Here is a 23,842-nt window from a genome sequence, read left to right as displayed (position 1 = left end):
GCGGGAAGGTGGAGTTGAGGTAGAAGATCAGCCATGATCTTATTGAATGAAGGAGCAGGCTCGAGGGGCCGAATGGTCTACTCCTGCTCCTAATTCTTATGTTCTTGTGTTGAAGCCGGAATGGTGAATGTATAAAGGAATCGTGTCGAACGGATGCTCCACATTCTGGAAGGCTGGCCCATGGCTTTGAGAGTAACGGAATAATGCAAGATGCATTTAGCTTTACATCTTCATCAAGTAGCTCCTCCAACTGCCCGTTATCGGTTTCTGAATCGACAGGCAGCAGACGCGTCCACCCTGAAACGGGGCTCCAAGCATCCCTCCCGTCTGACTCTGGCCCTACCGTCGGAAGAAATTGAAGAATTTCCGGGGGAGGGAAAAAATGAATGAATAAGAGATGCGAATAGTAAAGTGTTGTTACAATGCGACCGATTTCAGAGCCGATTCGGAGAATTAAAGGATTGTGCGAAATATCCCGCCTGGATTTAGAGATGAATAATCTGTTAAACCTCCCTCTGTCTGTCTCTCTCTCCCACTTGGATTTGTATGATGGATGAGCTGCTATAATCACATCTGTTGAAACACTCACACACACATACACAAAGCAGCCCTACCTACCTGCTCCTGGCGCCTGCTGTTTGACACTCAGAGGCTCTCTGTGATGGAGCTACGGCCATTTAAATCTCCGTGTCCTCCCCTCTCCATCTATCCGGCCGAGAAATGGTTGTGACTGGACTAAAATGACCATCCCTCTTCCCTCTCTCACCTACAACCAGCGAGCCGAGTCCCCATGTAGAACGGGACAACACCCACACTGCCGAGGACATCAGGCGCTGACAACACCGCCCGAGGCGCCGACCCCGCTGGTAAAAATAGCCCGAGCCATCGCCATTGGTGAGACTCTGCCTGATGTCGGATGATCAATGGAGCCCTGGGCAGAATGGCAATGAGTTCCGAGTTAAAGCGACGTCAACCTCCCTCTCCTCCACTCCCCCACACATACACACATCTACAACACACACCAGCCGCTGCGCTCCATCTCAAACTACATCTTTTCATTAAACAGAAAGGCTGCCTCTCCTTTGAGCTGCTGTAATCAGGATGTTTATTTCACAGAAACTGATCAGTACAAAATGTGTAACTGACATGTGCGAGGGACAGAGCCATGGGTCGGATCAGAGAACACCAGACATACTAACCCGCAAAACGCCACTTTAATATTTCCCTCCGATTTCGTGACTGGATATTTGCAGGTGGTGCCCGTGTTTCTGTATTTATAAAAAGCACCTTGAAAGCCGAATGGTGTATTGTCGCGTCAGCTTATCGTGGCGGCGGAGGAGCCCAGCCCCATCTCCGACAGCGACGGATCCCATTGCCAGCGGGTTTATTCTCTGTGAGATGAGCTGGGGTGGGGGGGGGGGTGCTGGATGAGCTGGGGGGGGCTGGATGAACGGGGAGGGGGGCGAGATGAGCTGGGAGTGGGGGGGATGCTGGATGAGCTGGGATGGGTAGGGTGTGGATGAGCTGGGGGGGGGGTGTTGCATGAGCTGGGGGTGGGGGGTGGGGGTGCTGGATGAGCTGGGCTGGGTGGGGGGGGGAGGGTGCTGGATGAGCTGGGGTGGGGGGAGGGTGCTAGATGATCTAGGGGTGGGGGGGGTGCTAGATGAGCTGGGGTGGGTGGGGGGGCTGGATGAGCTGGGGGTGAGGGTGTTGGATGAGCTGGGGTGGGTGGGGAGGGTGCTGGATGAGCTGCAGGTGGGTGGGGGGTGCTGGATGAGCTGGGGGGTGCTGGATGAGTTGGGGTGGGGTGAAGGTGCTGGATGAGCTGGGATGGATTGGGGGGCTGGACGAGCTGGGGATGGGAGTGCTGGATGAGCTGGTGGTGTGGGGTGGGGGCTGGATGAGCTGGGATGGGCTGGGGGGGCTGAGTGAGCTGGGGGGTGGTGCTGGGTAAGCTGGGGTGGGGGGAATGCTGGATGAGCTGGGGATGGGGGAGGGTGCTGGACGAGCTGGGGGTGGGTTGGGGTGCTGATGAGCTGGGGTGGGTAGGGGGGTGCTGGATAAGCTGGGGGTGGGGGGGCGGTGCTGGATGAGCTGGGATGGGTTGGGGAGCTGGATGAGCTGAGGGTGGGGGGGCTGGGATGGGTTGGGGGGGCTGGATGAGCTGGGATGGGTTGGGGAGCTGGATGAGCTGGGGGTGGGGGGGCTGGATGAGCTTGGATGGGTTGGGGGGGCTGGATGAGCTGGCGGGGGGTGGGTGCTGGATGAGCTGGGTGGGGGGGAGGATGCTGGATGAGCTGGCGGGGTGCTGGTTGAGCTGGGGTGGGTGGGGAGAGGTGCTGGATGAGCTTGGGTGGGTGGGGGTTGCTGGATGAGCTGGGGGTGGGGGGGGGTGCTGGATGAGCTGGGGGAGGGTGCTGGATGAGCTGGGATGGGTGGGGAGAGCTGGAATAGCTGGGGGGGCGGCTGGATGAGCTGGGGTGGGTGCGGGGGGGAGCTGGAATAGCTGGGGAGGGGTGCTGGATGAGCTGGGGGTGGGTGGGGGCTGCTGGATGAGCTGGGGTGGGTGCGGGAATGCTGGATGAGCTTGGGGGGGGGGGGGGGGGGTTGCTGAGCCAGTCTCGCAGTGTGGGAGGGTGAACGCCGCATGGATTATTGGCCGGCAGTCGCTTCGCATTTTATTTTAAAATCTGGACTTTTGCTGCAACGCGCTTTTTAATGGGAAGCTGGGCAGAAAATTGCTCCAACATTTGTGTTTAAACAAAAAAAAACCCGAAGAAGTTGGGGGAAATGTAGAGGGGCTGCAGGGAGTCACAAACATGCCTCAGGGCCAGCCTCAGATGGCGAGCAGGAGGCGAGCGCTTCTTTCAAAGAAATACACACGACACCCAATCAAGCACATCGCATTTCAGGCGGGGCAGCTTCCACAAAATGGACACGTCGGCAAGTAACTGTGCGTGTGTCCCCTTTACACCCAGTGTCAGCAACTCCTGCTCCCTCCCAACAGCAAGCCGCGGATGTGCTAGCTGTTCACACCGTGGCGCAGCGTGCACAGGGAGGTTGCTGAGCATCGTGTCCCCACGCCCGATCTCAATCAGCCCGACGGCACACAGGGGCTTAGCAATCGGAGAATGACAAGGCGCGGCCCCCATCTGGCCGCATCCTTTCAGGGACCCGTCTCCCAGCCCAGTGTCCGTCCCATCTAAACACATCCTCGGGCTGCTAGGCCCCCTGGAGTAGATCTGCCAGCAATAACTGGTCGGATGTGAAACAAATAAGGGAAGACTGCGTCAGGACTGCAGTGTTTTTTTGTGTGTTGGGCTCTGCTCCCCGCCCCCAGTCACTTAGCTGCAGATCCTCACGTCAGGCGGAGGCGTTTGAAGGATATTTTTACCACTCCGGTCCCGAGAGAGAGACTGAGAATCTGAGCGCTGTGCCTGACTGAATCTGAGCTCTGATACACACACTCCCACACTCACACTCGCACACACTCCCAGTCTCACACACACTCCTAAATACACCCAGACTCACACACTCTCACACACATTCCGAGACCCACACACGCTCCCCACACACACACTCCCAGTCTCACACACTCTCACACACACACTATTCCCACACACACACTCACAGACTCACACACACACTACTCACACACACTCCCAGATTCTCACATACACACACACTCTCTCACACACACTCAGACGCACACACACTCCCATAAGCGCACACTCACAGTCTCACACTTTCACACACACATTATTCCCATTCTCACACACTCCCTCTCACACACACTCCCACATTCATACACACTACCACACTCATACATACTCCCAGACACACGCTCCCACTCTCGCACACTTCCAGATTCTCACACACACCCACACGCACACTCTCTCACACACACTCACACGCTCCCACACATTTACACTCACAAACACACTCTCACTCTCAAACATACACACACACACTCCCACACACACATTACCACACACACACTACCACATACACACACACACACACACACTCCCACACACACAAACACACTACCACACACATACTCCCACACTCTCACACTCTCATACACACTCCCACACACACACACTCCCAAACTCACACACACACTCCACACGCACTCCCAGAAACACAAACTCACACACACTCTCACAAACTCCCAGACACACACACTCACACCCGCACCCACACTCACACACACTCTCAGACATACACATGCTCACAACTCCCAGACACACACACACTCACTCCCACACACACTCTCATACTCACACACACACTCCCACATTTACACACACTCCCACACTCACACATACTTACATACACTCGCATACACTCACTCTCACACTGTCACACACTCCCAGACACACACACACATTCAATCCCACACTCACACCCACACTCACACACACTCTCATACTCACACACACTCCCACACTCACACTCACTCACACACTCCCACACACTCCCACAATCACACTCACTCACACACACACACACTCCCAGACATACCCACACTCCCACAACTCTCACACACTCCCACACACTCTCACACACTTCCACACACTCCCAGATTCTCACACACTCCCACACACACACACACTCCCAGACACACCCACACTCCCACAACTCTCACACACTCCCACACACTCTCACACACTTCCACACACTCCCAGATTCTCACACACTCCCACACTCACACACACTCCCACGCTCACACACACTCCTACAAGCTCCCACACACTCCCACAAGCTCCCACACACTCCCACACTCACTCACACTCACTCACACTCACACACACTCACGCACACACTCACACACTCCCAGACACACACACATTCAATCCCACCCATACCCACCCTCACACACACTCCCACACACTCCCAGACACATCCACACACTCCCAGACTTTCACACACTCCCAGATTCTTGCACACTCCCACACTCCGATTCCCAAACTCTGATTCACACACTCACACTCTCCCACACACTTCCACACAATCCCAGCCCCCCCCCCCCAACCACACACTCATACTCCAAGACACACCCAAACTCCCACTCTCCCACATATTCCCACACTCACACACATTCACACACAATCCCACACACACTCACACACACTCCCAAACACAAACACAAACATTCACACCCACACTCACACGCACTCCCAGACATACACACTCTCACACACTCCCAGACACACACACACACACACACTCAATCCCACACTCACTCCCACACTCACACACACTCTCATACTCACACACACACTCCCACACTCACACACACTCACTCACACACTCCCACACACTCCCAGACACACATACACACTCCCACATTCTCGCACACTCCCACACTCCAACTCACACACTCTCACACACACACACTATCCCACACACTCCCACACTCATACACACTCCCACACTCATACTCCCACACTCACACTCCCACACTCACACATACCCACACTGACAGATTCCCAATCTCACACACACACTCCCAGACACACACACTCTTGCACACTCCCAGACACACACACACTCCCAGACACACTCTCACACACACTCTCACATACAGTCTCACACACAAACTCCCAAACACACACACACACACTACCCCCCCACACACACACTCACACACACTCACACACTTTCAACATTCACACACTCCCAGATTCTCACACACTCCCACACTCTGACTCACACATTCCCACACACACTCATTCACACACACTCACATAGACTCCCAGACACACCCAGACTCCCACACAATCCCACACACACCCACACACTCCCAAACTCCCCCCACACACACACTCACACACACTCCCTGACATACCTACACTCTCACACACTCTCACACACTCCCAGACTCTGACACACTACCAGATTCTCGCACACTCCCACACTCCGACTCACACACTCTCCCACACTCACACACATTCACACACTCCCACACTCTGACTCCAACACTCCCACACACACACACGCACTATCCCACACAATCCCACACACTCACACAGACTCCCAGACACACCCACATTCACACACACTCCCACTCCCACACACACCCATACTCACAGATTCCCAGTCTCACACACACACAATCCCAGACACACACACTCTCGCACACTCTCAGACACTTCCAGACACATGCACACTCTTACACACTCCCAGACATACTCTCACACACACCTTCAAACACAAACTCCCACTCACACACACTAGCCCCCCCACACACACACACTCACACACACTCCCTACACAAACACACTCACTCACTCACACACACTCCCACACACTCTCACACACATGCATTCCCTCACACACTCCCAGACTCACACACACATCCTCACTCACACACATACACCGACACACACACATAAACCCACACACACACACACACTCCCACATACACAGATACACTCACACACACACACCCAGACACATTCCCAGACACACATGTTCCCAGACTCACACACACTCCCTCACTCATTCACACTCCCACACCCTCCCACACTCTCACATCCTCCCAGACACACTCACACTCCCACACTCACATACACGCCCACACTCACACACATTCTCCCAGACATACACACACTCCCAGACTCACATGCACACTCCCAGACTCACCCGCACACTCCCAGACTCACACACACACTCCCAGACTCGGACGCACACTCCCAGACTCACACGCACACTCCCAGACTCACACGCACACTCCCAGGCTCACATGCACACTCCCAGTTTAATCTTAACTGGTACGCACACACACATCATGGTGTCATACACCCACACACTCACTTACACACTCAGATTTACACAACACATAATCTCACTCACAAGTGTATATTCACACACACTGTCACATATACTACACACACTGACACAGATATTCACACTCACTGTCACATATACTCATACACACTGACACAGATACACACTGTCACATATACTCACACACACTGTCACAGAAACTCACATATACTCACACACACTGTCACAGATACACACTGTCACATATACTCACACACACACACACACACACACACACAGACTCATACACACTCCCAGATTAATCTTAATTGGTGCGCATACACACATCATGGTCTCATACACCCGCACACTCACTTATACACTCAGATTTACACATCACAGAATCTCACTCAAAAGTGTAGATTCACACATGCAGCCACATATACTCCCACACCCAGTCACATATACTCACACACATTGTCACATATACTGACACACACAGTCATAGATACTCACACATTGTCACATATACTCACACACAGTGTCACATATACTCATACATTGTCACATATACTCGCACACTGTCACAGATCTTCACACACACTGTCACATATACTCACACACTGTCACATATACCCACACACAGTCACATATACTCACACACACTGTCACAGATACATGAATACACTGTCACATATACTCACATATACTCATGCACACTGTCACAGATACTCACACAAACTGTCACATATACTCACACAAACTGTCACATATAATCACACCAACTGTCACATATACTCACAAATACTGTCAAATATACTCACACATACAATCACAGACACTCACACAAACTGTCACATACACTTACACTCACTGTCACAGATTCTCACACACTGTCACAAATACTCACACACTGTCACATATACTCACACACACTGTCACATATACCCACACACTGTCACATATACTCACACACACTGTCACAGATACATGAATACACTGTCACATATACTCACATATATTCATGCACACTGTCACAGATACTCACACAAACTGTCACATATACTCACACAAACTGTCACATATAATCACACACACTGTCACATATACTCACAAATACTGTCAAATATACTCACACATTCAATCACAGACACTCACACAAACTGTCACATACACTTACACTCACTGTCACAGATTCTCACACACTGTCACAAATACTCACACACTGTCACATATACTCACACGCACTGTCACAGATACATGAATACACTGTCACATATACTCACAAATACTGTCACATATACTCACACAAACTCACATACATTCACACAAACTGTCACATATACTCACACACACTGTCACATATACTCATACACACTGTCACATATACTCACATATACAATCACAGACACTCACACAAACTGTCACATACACTTACACTCACTGTCACAGATACTCACACAAACTGTCACATACACTCACACACACTGTCACATATACCCACACACAGTCACATATACTCACACACACTGTCACAGATACATGAATACACTGTCACATATACTCACATATACTCATGCACACTGTCACAGATACTCACACAAACTGTCACATATACTCACACAAACTGTCACATATGCTCACACACACTGTCACATATACTCACACACACTGTCACATATACTCACAAATACTTTCACATATACTCACACATACAATCACAGACACTCACACAAACTGTCACATAAACTTACACTCACTGTCAGAGATTCTCACACACTGTCACAAATACTCACACACTGTCACATATACTCACACGCACTGTCACAGATACATGAATACACTGTCACATATACTCACAAATACTGTCACATATACTCACACAAACTCACATACATTCACACAAACTGTCACATATACTCACACACACTGTCACATATACTCATACACACTGTCACATATACTCACATATACAATCACAGACACTCACACAAACTGTCACATACACTTACACTCACTGTCACAGATACTCACACAAACTGTCACATATGCTCACACACACTGTCACATACACTCACACACACTGTCACATATACCCACACACAGTCACATATACTCACACACACTGTCACAGATACATGAATACACTGTCACATATACTCACATATACTCATGCACACTGTCACAGATACTCACACAAACTGTCACATATACTCACACAAACTGTCACATATGCTCACACACACTGTCACATATACTCACACACACTGTCACATATACTCACAAATACTTTCACATATACTCACACATACAATCACAGACACTCACACAAACTGTCACATAAACTTACACTCACTGTCAGAGATTCTCACACACTGTCACAAATACTCACACACTGTCACATATACTCACACACAGTCACGGATACATGAATACACTGTCACATATACTCACATATACTCATGCACACTGTCACAGATACTCACACAAACTGTCACATATACTCACACAAACTGTCACATATACTCACACACACTGTCACATATACTCACAAATACTGTCAAATATACTCACACATACAATCACAGACACTCACACAAACTGTCACATACACTTACACTCACTGTCACAGATTCTCACACACTGTCACAAATACTCACACACTGTCACATATACTCACACACACTGTCACATATACCCACACACAATCACATATACGCACACACACTGTCACAGATACATGAATACACTGTCACATAAACTCACATATATCCATGCACACTGTCACAGATACTCACACAAACTGTCACATATACTCACACAAACTGTCACATATGCTCACACACACTGTCACATATACTCACACACACTGTCACATATACCCACACACAGTCACATATACTCACACACACTGTCACAGATACATGAATACACTGTCACATATACTCACATATACTCATGCACACTGTCACAGATACTCACACAAACTGTCACATATACTCACACAAACTGTCACATCTGGTCACACACACTGTCACATATACTCGCACACACTGTCACATATACTCACACACACTGTTACATATACTCACACAGATACTCACACAAACTGTCACATACAGTTACACTCACTGTCACAGATTCTCACACACTGTCACAAATACTCACACACTGTCACATATACTCACACACACTGTCACAGATACATGAATACAGTCACATATACGCACACACACTGTCACAGATACATGAATACACTGTCACATATACTCACATATATCCATGCACACTGTCACAGATACTCACACAAACTGTCACATATACTCACACAAACTGTCACATATGCTCACACACACTGTCACATATACTCACACACACTGTCACATATACCCACACACAGTCACAGATTCTCACACACTGTCACAAATACTCACACATTGTCACATATACTCACACACACTGTCACATATACCCACATACAATCACATATACTCACACACACAGTCACAGATATATGAATACACTGTCACATATACTCACATATATTCATGCACACTGTCACAGATACTCACACAAACTGTCACATATACTCACACAAACTGTCACATATGCTCACACACACTGTCACATATACTCACACACACTGTCACATATACTCACAAATACTGTCACATATACTCACACATACAATCACAGAGACTCACACATACAATCACAGACACTCACACAAATACTGAAATACACTTACACTCACTGTGACAGATTCTCACACACTGTCACAAATACTCACACACTGTCACATATACTCACACACACTGTCACAGATACATGAATACACTGTCACATATACTCACATATACTCATGCATACTGTCACAGATACTCACACAAACTGTCACATATACTCACACACACTGTCACATATACTCACAAATACTGTCACATATACTCACACATACTATCACAGACACTCACACAAACTGTCACATACACTTACACTCACTGTCACAGATTGTCACACACTGTCACAAATACTCACACACTGTCATGTATACTCACACACACTGTCACAGATACATGAATACACTGTCACATATACTCATGCACACTGTCACAGATACTCACACAAACTGTCACATATACTCACACAAACTGTCACATATGCTCACACACACTGTCACATATACTCACACACACTGTCACATATACCCACACACAGTCACATATACTCACACACACTGTCACAGATACATGAATACACTCACATATACTCACATATACTCATGCACACTGTCACAGATACTCACACAAACTGTCACATATACTCACACAAACTGTCACATCTGCTCACACACACTGTCACATATACTCGCACACACTGTCACATATACTCGCACACACTGTCACATATACTCACACACACTGTTACATATACTCACACAGACACTCACACAAACTGTCACATACACTTACACTCACTGTCACAGATTCTCACACACTGTCACAAATACTCACACACAGTCACATATACCCACACACAGTCACATATACGCACACACACTGTCACAGATACATGAATACACTGTCACATATACTCACATATATTCATGCACACTGTCACAGATACTCACACAAACTGTCACATATACTCACACAAACTGTCACATATACGCACACACACTGTCACATATACTCACACACACTGTCACATATACTCACACACACTGTCACATATACTCACACATACAATCACACAAACTGTCACATACACTTACACTCACTGTCACAGATTCTCACACACAGTCACAAATACTCACACACTGTCACATATACACACACACACTGTCACAGATACATGAATACACTGTCACATATACTCACATATACTCATGCACACTGACACAGATACTCACACACACTGTCACATATACTCACAAATACTGTCACATATACTCACACATACAATCACAGACACTCACACAAACTGTCACATACACTTACACTCACTGTCACAGATTCTCACACATTGTCACAAATACTCACACACTGTCACATATACTCACACACAGTCACATATACTCACACACTGTCACATATGCTCACACAAACTGTCACAGATACTCACACACTGTCACAGATACTCAGAAACTGTCATCTATACTCACACACACAGTCACATATACTCACACACTGTCACATATACTCACACACACAATCACAGATACTCATACACACAGTCACATATACTCACTCACACTGTCACATATACTCACACACACAGTCACACATACTCACTCACACTGTCACATATGCTCACACACAGTCACATATACTCACACACACAATCACAGATACTCACACACACTGTCACATATACTCAAACATATGTATTCTATTGTGTTTGAAATTCTCCCCCTCAGTTTCTGACACACGTTCTCTTTCACCTCTCGCTCCCTGTATCTCTCTCTCTTTCACATGTCTGTCATAACACATGCTCACTTTTACACAGCCAGTCTCCTCTTAACTCACACACAAACGCGGTGACATGCTATTCTTGTACAGTAACTGCCCTTGTGCCCCCTCCCTCCCTCTCTCTCGCGGGTTGCATTTAATGTTCTCTTCCCTTCCCTCTATTAATGCGCTCATCTATTCTCTTACTGTGTTAACCCCCTTCAATATCTGCTCTCTTTCTCTTTGTCGGTTGGCTATTTTTGTCTCATTTACACACCATCTCGATCACAATCTTAATATTTACTAAACAACGCTACCCAAAAGATTAGGGCGTTTGCAAAACAGAGCAAGAATGACATGAAATCTCACCGAATTCTGAATCCGTCGAAACGCAACTTGGCGGACTGTGAGGAGACGCGGTTTCCGTTGAAGCGAGGGGTGACATATATAAAATATTCACGGGCTTTGAATGGACCAGTGTCCCTTCTCACTCAGAAACGCTCGCAAAATTCTGCTTCTGGATACCAGTCGGTCCCGACAGTTCTAGGTCTGCTTGCGGGTTGGGATCACTGCGGCTGGACTGGGTGGCAGACCACGATCATTCCCGGTCCGTGTGTGTCCTGCTCAGGCCCAGATTCATATTACTCTGCTGGAGAATCCAGCGTGCCCGGGACTTACACAGGAGTGAGTCGGGGCTGCCGAGGGGGAGGCGTGGAGATGGCCAGCCGGTCAATGTGCTGCTTGAGCTTACTCTCACGGAGCAGCACAGACACGGCCCAGGAGGGACCAGATGTACTGACGATGAAAATCCCAAGAGCAACGTCTGGAGAGCAGCAACTGAACCAACCAAGATGCCGAGGGCGGCGGCTGGATCAGGACCTCGGAGAGCACCAAACGACTGGCCCGAGGCCCGCCAGCCCTGGATCAGCACTCCGGAGAGCAAGAACCAACTGATAGCCCAGGGACACTCCACGGCACCACACGCTGGGAAGCTGTGTTTGAACAGAGCCCGCGGAGTGACGACTGGATCAGCTCCTCGAAAAGCGGTGAATGAACTGAGTCACTCGCCTCTCCTCCCTCCCCCGCCCCTCCTACCGGTGTCAGGTTTTGGAGACCAGTAACAGGACCATTTAAAGCCCAGCGTGTTAGGGGTGGATGGTTCCTGACAACTGGTGCGGGCGGCTAAGTGACCCTTTATAAAGAGAGATGTGCAGGAATGGATAGATATCCCTTTCTTCGGCTGGAAAGTGGAGTTCATGGATCATTGTTATGGGTGAAGTTTGGCCTTCGGCTGCCTGACAGACTATGCCAGGTGTTCGTGTACCCGTGATCTTCAACGATCCAGCGCTCTTCCAACCCCATCGCAATCCGTGTGTGCTATCGGTTAATGTCTTGTGTTTAATTATAATTCAAATGGGCAAATCAGGTAGAAAATCAACCCCAACCTTAAAGATGATAGAAAACAACAAGAAATACTTTGTAACATCCAGCCTCAGTAAATAGACTCCCATCGAGTTCCCATTCTTATCGGAATGGTGATATCTTCTTCATAAGATTCCTGCCATTGGCTCCCCGGTGATCTGAACAGTGTCCCACCTCCATCCTAGTTCACCCTATTTAACCAGGGAGTATCCGAGTCACAGAAACCCGCAAGGCCCCGGAATCCACACCAGGTCTTGTGCTGAGTTACCTGAGCCCAGCTGAGGCCGAGTAGAGGCCCGCTATTTGCCACAGCGCCCCTGAGTTACGGAAAGGAAAATCAGCCAGGTTTTCCTGCTTCTCATCACTATCCACTTGGCCCCTTTGCGGAAATGATGTGTGTGGTTGTCAGATTAACTTAGAATTGGGCATAGGTATCATGGCCCTGGTCCATTCGTCTGCTGGCATCGTCAAGGGCGCCGCATGGAGAATGGCCTCTTGGATGAGCTACCAGAGATGCCTGTGGAACTGAACTCCAGAGCAGAATCAACAGTTTCAGTAAAGGAGATGAGAAAATGGCATGTAGCTAAATTTCATATCATGCCCTGAAAGAAACACCTCAGAAAAATATAAGGACAGTGAGAAAACCCCAATCATTACAACATAGAGAGAGGAGGGAGGGTTGCCTATATATGGCATTAATGAAAAGATCACAGTCATTCAGCCCCGTTTTATTTGAAGCCTCATAATTAAAGTGTTCTGGAGACTGGATATTCTCTCCTGAACACGGGGTTCTGAAAACAAACGCCCGCCAGTTCAATTCTGTAAATAAAGAACTCGAAATATTGGGACAGGATTCCGATCAGGAAATGGGAGCGCCAAACAGTGTGTAGAAAAAGGCCTCCTGTTAAAAAGTTATCAATTCTGATTGAACTTAAAGCTGCGGGGTTTCACTGCTTTAATTTGAATGCACTGGGCGAAATAAAGCTGACTTGAAGAAAAGCAAGTTGCTGTATTGGGTTTTAAGTGTGTTGACTTTCGGTGCCGTCAGACCATTGAGTGGGTGTGACTGGTTGACTCCAGTCCGACAGCAGCCCGTGATCAAGATCAGCTTTACTCAACCCACCAATAGCTTCAATAGTAGGAAGCTAGGACTGGGAGTGCCCCTCCAGCCTGTTCTACCATTCAATCAGATCATGGCTGATCTTATCTTCACTTCATTTATTCGCCTTTGTCCCATATCCTTTAATACCCTTACCCAACAAAAATATATCAATCTCAGTTAACCCAATGACAACAAACGTCACATTATTACCATCCACTAATCCAGCACATACCTTGTTTACATTTCCCTATTACAAATGTTAGAAAACGCTTCAAAATCAAAGTAATATTATTGGGACTTAATAAAAAGGATTCGCAGGCATTTTAAAACGAATAAAACGACTCCATAAATATGTTCACATAGGAAAGGGCTGGCTTCAAAGCGAGAGAGTGGGACCTGTGGGAGATGAGTGTGATTTTATTAATTTTATTAATTCCCACAAGGTGCTTGCTGCATTATATGGGTTTCAACACAAGAGAACTAAACCTAGGACACGAGCCAGAGTCTGCTGGTTGGGCTCTGCCCTGAAAACAACCAATTGGAATGGAACTGTCCTTTCAGCACCAGCAGTCCTTCTGAACACCATTTTCGGTCCATGGACTGTAATTCAGCTCTGTCCACTGACGGGAAAGATCCGGGCCAAAATGTGGCACCGAAGATGGCTGTAAACGCTGAATAACTTGAGCGTCCAATATAACCTCATCTTAGTCTAATCCTTTCATAAAGCTGGAAACAAACGGGCTCGAACCCCATTTATTCCCGTCACTTAAAGGAGTGTAAATGGAACAATTCACCGAATAGACCAGCAGTCACTAAGCAGTTCCAGTAAACCAGGGATGCTCGCGTGCAAAGATCATATAATTCTTCACTAGAGGCTGCAAGAATTCTGAAACCATGAAAAATATTCACCGTACAAATAAACTATATGTATAAATATACATATATATGAACCAGAAACATTGTGTGGGCATTTTCACCGGCCTTTCAGTCTATTAGCACAACACAATCATTGATAGCACCACAGGAACTCGAGATCCATGAAGATTACCAATACAGACCCTCTCGCACACAATCTCTCTCACACACACACACAAACTCTCTCACACAAACACACACATGAGTGGTTTAAGGCGACAGGTCACACCGCTTGTCCCAGAGATAGGATTCCAGATGTCAGTTCCAGCTGGATTGTCCCCGTCAGGCCTGATGGATGCTGGAATTTCTAACAGCCAACACCCGTGTGACGTTAGTGTCTGGAACCAGGTGATGTGTGGCCAGGTCTGTGCCCATGTCCCGCGATGGGGGAGGGAGGACCCGTTGGGCTCGACTCTGAACCTCCGTGTCAAGGAACGGGAAAGTTAGGAGACACAAAGAACTCCCATCTGATCACAGAGATACGACCGATTAAGAAAACGAATATACAAAAGGAAACGGTTTACACACAAACTGAGCGGTGTACACACGCTCTCTCACACTCACTGACACGCACCCCTTTTCTCTCACATAAGGACACAAGCAGCCAGACATGCCTTATGCATCCAATCACATATACAGATACTCACTCTGAAGCACACACCCATATACACATTCTCTCCCACTCAGACACACATTTCTCTTTCACACACGCACACCTGGACACTCACACACCCTCACATTCTCACTCTCCAACACATCATTTTCTCACACAATTGCACAGCTACAAGCTCTTTCACTCTATCTCTCGCTCACATAGACACATCTCATTGGCTCTCTGACACATGTATATTATCTCATACACATGCACACACATACATTTCCTGTCTCACGGGTGCATACACACACGCATTTTTTCTCTTACACACACTATACATAGAATTACATAACGGAACTAGGCCGCTCGGCCCAACCAGTCCGTGTTGGTGTGTATCTACCACAGGAGCAATAGTCCTAATCCCTCGTGCCCCCTCTGTTCGCATATCGCCTTATAGCCTTTCCCTTCAATCACTTACCTAACCTATTCTTAAATGATGACATGATTTCGGCTTCAATTCTCTCACTTATACATGCATTCTCTCTCATTCATGCATTCTTTCCCTCTCACAGGCATACATTCTCATGCATATATATTCTCCCTCTTACATACACATATACCTCTCCCGTACATACACTGTCTCTGACACACACACATACACATATATTTTCTCACATACATTCTCTCAAGTAAATTCTCACACACAAAAAACCTTTCACACATGCACATTCTCTCTCCCTTACACACATGGACATTCTCTTACTCAACTCACTCTCATACATATATTCTGTCTCTCTCTCACACACACATAAGCTATGTCATTCCGGCACTCCTCCTTGTATCTGCTATCCCAACATGTCCTCCTACATTACACCTGCCAGGGCCAGACTTCTGCGTCCCCTGCCCATGATAGTGTTTTTTAATTAGACCAGAATTAAACAGCTGCTCTGCAACAACACATCACAAATAGAGAGAGAGAGATTTTCAATGTGATTTCAACAGGATGGATTTCATCAGACGTATAGTATCCTCTTACCGTCTAGAATTGCCCCTGGTCCATTGTTCCTTCGGCGTTCCCCGGAGAATGTGGTAAAGATTTAATACTTAAAATTAAAACCAGTCCCTCGCAGGGTCACCGTTCCGAGCTCTCTCTCTCTCTCTCTCTCTCAGTGTTTCACGCACACGCCAGCGATTAGGCGTCTCCGGGATCGAAAACACAACACAGCGCAACTCCTGGTTTCCTCTGTCGAGCGCTTAGGAGCCAAATAAAGGAAGAGAAAAGGGGTCGGGGATGGTGAGCGAACCGAGCAAATATCCCGAAGCTGTGCAGACGGCTAGCAGCGCCTGGCGAGCCCTGTGCTGGGAGGCTGAGAGCGGCAGAAAGCTCAATAATTCATGGCTGGGGCTGGGGCTGGGATCTCGGTACATCTCGCAGTGTCGTCACTCGCACATTTCTTCCGGTTTCACGCTCAAAGCTCCTCCGCTTTATTGAATTCATTTTCTGTCCACCGCTACGTGGCTTTAAACCTCAAGGCGAATTTAATCGATTGCACAGGGCTCCTGGTATTTATTTGGTTTTGTCCTCCCTCTCCCTTGTTTATTTCTCTATTTTCAGCTCTGGGTTCCTCCCTCCCTCCCGCCTTTTCAGGTGCAATTTGGTTATTGTGTGAAATTACCAGCACCGAATGCAAGTGGGGCAAAAAAACAAACGGTTTCAACCGATTTAGATTTTGGAGATGTAAATCAATGGGCATTTTGCAGAATTGAACTTAGAGACTTGTTAATAAATATATGGCTTTCCTGCTGTGCATTCTGCAATGGGTCCAACATTGCACGGCATTTGAAGGGGGAGGGTTTTTAAACCAAAATCCAGGGCTTTAGGCGGAACGTCGATTTTGAAGCCAAATAATGCAGACCGAAGTAGCACTGATGCAGCACATGGGCGCTTTTACAGTGCATTGTGTGCTCGGGAAAAGTAACTCTCGAGCCTCTCTGATGATTCCCCATGTGCTGACTTGCTGATCTGCATTGTGGTATCAGAAGTGGGTGCTCAGTATTGGCCAGTTGGTTCCCCACAAAAACAGATCCGAGGAGCCAGATCAAGTAGCCTCCTCAGAGGCCTGTGAGCAGCTTGTCCATCTGCCCTCTTGCTGCGATAATGGTGCAGTGGGTCCGGGGGAGAGGGACAAAGCTGCTGGCTGTGAATTATTTAAAGGAGAGCACCCTGACAATCACTGCGGTTGGCGACTCTTTCAAGGTGCCAACTAAAAAAATATGCAAGTAAAATACAAGTTTTAAATCTACGTAAAATAATCCAGCTCGTTGTTTTAATTATGGATTGGAACAGATTAAAGTCCTGCCAGGGAGCACAGGAACATCTCACTTCGGCTATAAGAAGAAGTGTAGTGTTCCTTTAAATCGAATTTTTGTCCTCTTCAGTGTGTTTAAGGTGATCCACATTGGCACCTTATATAGTGTAGATGTTCAGCGGGAGCAGGATCACATGTCAGGATTATGAGACTGCCAGTCGAGTGCTTAGAGTACAAGCACTCCCCAAGAATGCGGAAATTCTACACATTTTATATATCAGATGCAAGAAAACAATCACACTCCACATCGCTTCCAACTATTTGCCCCGCCCTATACTATTAATAACAGAGACTTCCCCTTTTGTTCTTTCCTCCCCCCTTGGCTCTGTATTTGCCTATAAACTGTTAAATCTCTAACTTCTTCCAGTTCTGATGAAGGGTCACTCATCTGTTTCTCACTCTACAGATGCTGCCTGGCCTGGTTCAAGTGTTTCCAGTACTTGCCGTTTTTATTTCAGATTTCCAGCATCCGCAGTATTTTGAATTTGGTCCTGTACTAATGATCATTGACTGAAGTTTTGGATGCCTGTTTTGATATTCTACAGCAACGGAGGTGCCCTGGGATCTCCTTCCCGATGGCCAGTTATAAAGCAACATTGGCAGGGGTGCAAAAGCAGGTGGTCCCTGTACTAGCTGGGGGTTGGGGCAGTGAAGGCAGGGGATGGAAATGTGGTGGAGCAGGACATTGTTCATTTCAGTCAGTATCAAGTGTTCTGAAAAATGTTTCTCAACCCCACTCTCAGAAAAGCACAGGAGCAGTGTAATACCTCACTTCCTCATTCAAGCAATCCTAGGCCTCTACTGGGGGTTTAATTTTTGTACCTTGGTTGATGCCTTCACATTCATTAACCATCTGCATTATGTATCCTTTTTAAAATAAAGTGTGTTAACAGTTATGTTAAGATAACCCAGACAGGAATTTTACATTATCATGTATTTAACTGTCATTGAACCCATGTATAAACTGACTAGTTGTACACTGTGAGAACATTGACTAGTAGGTGGTGAACTTGTGGGAGACACTCCTAACCTGGTCTTTCAGGTATAAAAGGGGAAGCTCCACCCACCTTCATCACTTCAGTGCTGGCTAATAAAGGTGACTGGTCACAGAGTGACCTTCTCTCGAGTATGGGCCTCGTGTGCATTTATACTGTATAGTAAGGACATATCATTGGCAACAAGAAACTGGGATTTAAACCATGCGAGCATGGCCACTAGCAGCACAGAAGAGCGGTACTGTGTTGGTGATGATTGGGACGACTTTATTGAGAGACTACATCAAAGCTTCGTCACAAAGGAATGGCTGGGACAGGATTCGGCCGACAAACGCAGGGCTCATCTCCTGACGGTTTGTGGATCCAGGACGTACTCCCTGATGAAGGACCTTCTAGCACCAGAGAAGCCGGCGGACAAGACTTTTGAAGAGCTCAGTAAGTTGAGCGGGGAACACTTTAAACCGGCGAGCAGCATGCACATGGCGAGACACCGGTTTTACACGCACCGGCGGCGAGAAGGGCAAAGCGTTCCAGACTTCGTGGCAGACCTCCGGCGACTGGCGAGCCTATGTAAGTTCCCAGATGCATGCAGAGTGGAGATGCTGCGAGACTTTTTTATTAAGGGCATCGGGCACGCTGGGGTTTTTAGGAAACTGATCGAGACCAAAGACTTGACTTTGGAAACAGTGGCTTTGATGGCCCAGATATTTATCTCAGGGGAGGAAGAGACCAGAATGATGTTTGACAAATATCTTGGTTTAAATGCAGCAAATGGACAAGGAGTCAACATTGTTAACACAGCACACAGTTCTCCAGGCAGACAGTAGCAATCGGACATGTAGTCGAACCCAAAGGGGGAATTCAACAGAGACAATGGCTAGCTGAACGGCGATTCACGCCATCGCAAGGGACAATGCGGCCAGTAATGGGGCCATCAACACCTGTTAATGGTGTGCTTAAAAACAGTTACAGACAGTCAGAGACGATTAACTGGTAATGGGCCTTTTGTTTTCAACAACGGCTCATGTTGGAGGTATGGAGGCAAACACACAGCCAGAGCTTACAGTTATCAGCAATACACCTGCAGAAATTACAACGTCAACGGTCACTTGGCACGTATGTGGTGGAAGCCTGCAGCCAGGTTGATGTATGAGGAGGACGGGGATGATGTAAGTCTTACGGGGCCAAATGGACACTGGGGGACATCGCTGGAAGCTGAAGTTCAGCGAGTTCATGTGGAGCACATATACAGTTCATACACCAGGACACCACCGATAATGATGAAAGTGCTCCTCAATGGCATCCCAGTATCAATGGAGCTAGACAAAGGGGCCAGCCAGTCCCTGATGAGTATCAAACAGTTCGACAAGTTGTGGGCGTCCAAGGCCAGGAGGCCAAAATTATTGCCAATTGATGCACAGCTACGGACATACACAAAGGAGATCATTCTGGTGCTAGGCAGTGCCATGGTAGTCGTGATCCACAAAGATTCGGAGAACAGGTTGCCACTCTGGATTGTTCCGAGGGATGGTCTCACACTGCTGGGGAGGAGTTGGCTGGCTGTCATGAACTGGAAATGGGGCGATGTAAATGCAATTTCTTCTGTGGAGCGAATATCATGCTCACAGGTCCTGGACAAATTTGATTCACTATTTCAGCCCGGCATTGGCACTTTCATGGGGACCAAGGTAGTGATTCACATAAACCCGGACGCCAGGCCAATACACCAAAAGGCCAGAGCGGTGCCGTACGTGATGCGGGAAAAGATAGAATGCGAATTGGACCGCCTGCTGAGGGAAGGCATCACCTCGCCAGTCGAATTCAGTGACTGGGCGAGCCCAATTGTGCCGGTGCTCAAGGAGGATGGGTCGGTCAGGATATGTGGCGATTACAAGGCCACCATCAATCGTGTGTCACTCCAAGACCATACCCACTGCCGAGAGCGGAGGACCTCTTCGCGACACTATCCGGTGGCGTACTTTTTTCAAAATTGGACCTAACCTCAGCTTACATGACCCAGGAGCTGGCGAATGAGTCGAAGAAGCTGACCACTATCACGACACACAAGGGGTTGTTTGAGTACAACAGATGTCCGTTTGGGATTCGCTTGGCCGCCGCGATCTTTCAACGCAATATAGAAAGCCTCCTCAAGTCGATTCCAAGGACAGTGGTTTTTCAAGACGACATCCTCATCACGGGTTGTGATACTGAAGAACACCTCCGCAACCTGGAGGAGGTGCTAAGCAGACTGGACCGGGTAGGTCTGTGACTGTTAAAGGTGAAGTGCATCTTCCTAGCTCCAGAGGTAGAATTCCTGGGGATGAGGGTAGCAGCAGACGGGATCAGACCTACTGCGTCCAAAACAGAAGCGATCCATAGAGCACCCAGACCCTGTAACACGGCGGAGCTGCGTTCATTCCTGGGGCTCCTGAACTATTTTGGTAACTTTCTTCCCAAATTGAGCACGCTGTTAGAGCCGCTACACGTGCTCCTTCGCAAAGGTCGTGAATGGGTCTGGGGGGACAGCCAGGAAAGGGCTTTTGATAGAGCATGAAACTTGTTATGCTCCAACAATCTGTTAACGCTATATGACCCATGTAAGAAACTTGTTTTAACGTACGATGCATCGTCCTATGGGGTTGTGTGTGTGTTGCAGCATGTTAATGCCAAGGGTCAGTTACAGCCGGTAGCTTATGCCTCCGAAGTCTATCCCAGGCAGAACAGGGCTACGGGATGATAGAAAAGGAAGTGCTTGCGTGTGTATATGCTGTAAAAAAAATGCACCAGTACCTGTTCGGCAGGAAATTTGAGCTGGAGACAGATCACAAACCCCTAACGTCCCTTTTGGCCAACAACAAGGCCATACATGCGAATGCATCGGCCCGCATACAGAGGTGGGCACTCACATTAGCCGCCTATGACTACACAATTTGGCACAGACCGGGCACTGAAAACTGTGCTGATGCACTCAGCAGGCTCCCACTAGCCACCACCGAGGGGGCAACCGAGCATGCTGCTGAGATGGTCATGGCTGTGGAAGCTTTCAAAAGCGAAGGCTCACCCATGACAGCTCGTCAGTAAAAGTCTGGACAAATAGAGACCCGCTACTGTCTTTAGTCAAGAAATATGTCCTGAATGGGGACTGGGCAGCCACGTACGGGGCATGCCCTAAGGAATTCAAACCATTTCACAGGCGTAAGGATGAACTCTCGATTCAGGCCGATTGCCTGCTATGGGGTAACCGAGTAGTCATGCCCCAGAGGGGCAGAGAGATGTTCATCAGAGAACTCCACAATGAGCACCCGGGCATTGTCATGATGAAGACAATTGCCAGGTCACCTATTTTGGTGGCCAGAGATGGATGCAGACCTGGAACTTTGTGTTCGCAGGTGCAACACGTGCGCCCAGCTGGGCAATGCACCCAGGGAAGCCCCCGTTAGTCCCTGGTCCTGGCCCACCAAACCATTGTCACGCATCCATGTGGATTACGCAGGTCATTTCATGGGAAAAATGTTTTTGGTTGCAGTAGATGCCTACTCCAAATGGATCGAGTGTGACATTCTCAATTCAAGCACATCCTCTGCCACGGTAGAAAGTCTACGGGCAACGTTCGCCGCCCACGGTCTACCGGACATCTTGGTCAGTGACAATGGCCCGTGCTTTACAAGCATTGAATTCCAGGACTTCATGACAGGAAATGGTATCAACCATGTCAACCAGTTCAAGCCGGCCTCAAACAGCCAGGCGGAATGAGTAGTGCAGATAATCAAACAGGGGATGCTCAGAATCCAAGGGGGTTCCCTACAAAGCCGCTTATCACGCCTTCTGTTGGCCAATAGATCCTGATCACACTTGCTCACAGGGGTCCCACCCGCAGAGCTGCTAATGAAAAGGACGCTCAAAACCAGGTTAATCCTTATACACCCCACCATGAAATAGTTGAGAGCAGGCGCCAGTCACAATGTGACTACCACAACGGGAATGCGAGGGCGCGATATATTGATGTAAATGACTCTATCTTTGTTCTCAACTACGCTGCAGGGCCTAAATGGCTCGCAGGCACTGTGATTGCCAAAGATGGGAATAGGATTCTGGTAGTTAAACTTACCAGTGGACAAATCTGCCGCAAACACGTGGATCAAACAAAAAGGAGGTTCAGCAACCCCATAGAAGAAGCAGAGGAAGAACACGATGTAGAGTTCACTCCTCCACAGGTGACC

General features: G+C 48.0%; 1 protein-coding gene across 2 annotated transcripts in view; it reads right to left on the bottom strand.

Annotated features, from left to right (window-relative positions):
- The window catches only part of fbxl16 (F-box and leucine-rich repeat protein 16), a 206,413-nt gene extending 189,059 nt beyond the window's left edge, over window positions 1-17,354 (bottom strand). Inside the window, exon 1 of one of the 2 annotated variants that reach the window (XM_070856751.1) lies at window positions 17,295-17,354. The gene's annotated coding sequence lies outside the window, so the exon portion shown is untranslated. Of the gene's footprint in view, window positions 1-618; window positions 694-17,294 lie in introns of those variants that run through there. The other variant, XM_070856750.1, reaches the window with a different exon arrangement.
- Between the last annotated feature and the right edge of the window lie 6,488 nt (window positions 17,355-23,842).

This window comes from Pristiophorus japonicus, chromosome 15, assembly GCF_044704955.1.
Source record: "Pristiophorus japonicus isolate sPriJap1 chromosome 15, sPriJap1.hap1, whole genome shotgun sequence".
In the NCBI taxonomy this organism is placed as follows: Eukaryota; Metazoa; Chordata; class Chondrichthyes; family Pristiophoridae; genus Pristiophorus; species Pristiophorus japonicus.
The sequence above is the reverse complement of the archived record's forward strand: the minus strand, read 5'-3'. Positions and strand labels throughout refer to the sequence as shown.